We start from the raw sequence: 1444 nt of genomic DNA on the forward strand, positions 1-1444 counted from the left end.
ATGGATGATGGATGGATGCTGGATGGATGCTGGATGGATGCTGGATGGATGATGGATGGATGATGGATAGATGATGGATGGATGATGGATGGATGCTGGATGGATGCTGGATGTTTAAACTTGCGCTGCATTTCTCGTGTCTCTTGCAGGTCGGCGTGACGTGGAACAGACGGAGCTTTTGTTCGGCTGCAGAGTTCTGGTTCCTGTCGTTCGGACCTGCAGACGTTCCCTGTGCGGACGCCATAGGTCAAAGGTCACACAAAGGTCTGTGCGCGTCCGTCAAAGGCAGGAAGTTCAGCATGAAAAGACGAGCAGGTTTCAAAATGAACGTCTTCTATAACGTGAGAAGTGACGTCTGACCTTTCACCTCCTGTCTTCTCTTGGATTGTGAAGTCTGAGCGTGCACGTGTAGCTGTAAACTGATGATTAACGTGAAGCCACAGACAGGGAGGATGTAAGCCTGCTCCCCCCACCCCCACAGCGACTCCCCCAGAGTTCCTCCTGTTCTCCCCCCAGCTCCCATCTTCACCTTCTGCTTTCTGTTCTTCTGTGAACATCTGGAAAGTCCCATGTAAGGCTCAGAGCGCAGAGCGCTGTCGTTATTCTTTTGATTCCTCCTCATGAGTAACAACGTGCACTCATAAATAACAACGTGCACTTTACCCAGTTCTCCCCCACGTTTGTATTTTGGGCGACCATAAATCAGATTCCATCTAGAAACACACGTCAGACAGCTCCGGCACATGTTAGAACATCTTTTATAGACCTTCATCTTCCTTCCCACACAGCTCCTCAACATCTGGCCTGTTCTGTTCCTCTGGATTTACACCAACTGCTGCGTCTGCCTCACACCACGGACAGAATCACTTTAAATGCACGTGAGAATCTGTAACTTGCACAAAGACTGCAGGAAACCAAGAACTTTGTAAATCCAACTAAAGGAGGCGTGGTCCAGATGTCTTCACATCTGTCGACCCTGCTGTCTCTTTAAAAGCAGATCTGCGATGTGAGCGTTGCTGCTCAGGGAGCTGTCGTGTTGCTTCTGCCACAACTTTTGATTTGCAACTCCTGCTGCAGCTTTTTGACACCCAAACAAAGAGACATGAACCGTGCACACGACGTGCAAACAAAGGCTCAGCGTTTCCACAAAGACCTTCTTGTCAAGTCAAGTCAGATTTATTTATCGAGCACATTTAAAACAGAAACTGTTACCAAAGTGCTTAACAAAAATATCACAACATCAAATAAAAAGTAGCAAGATATATTTACAGCACATGGAATAAAAATATTAAACCAAAAACAATTAGAAACAATGAAATACTAAATCAGATCTGATGACCTTGTGTTAAATATGAATAATACAAAAAGCATAAACAGAATCAGCATCAATGAAAAACTAGATCTAAATCCGATCCCCCTGTGTTAAATGTCAGTGAGTACAGAT

The sequence above is a fragment of the Nematolebias whitei genome, chromosome 3 (genome assembly GCF_014905685.2).
Source record: "Nematolebias whitei isolate Nwh7 chromosome 3, NemWhi1, whole genome shotgun sequence".
NCBI lineage: Eukaryota > Metazoa > Chordata > Actinopteri > Cyprinodontiformes > Rivulidae > Nematolebias > Nematolebias whitei.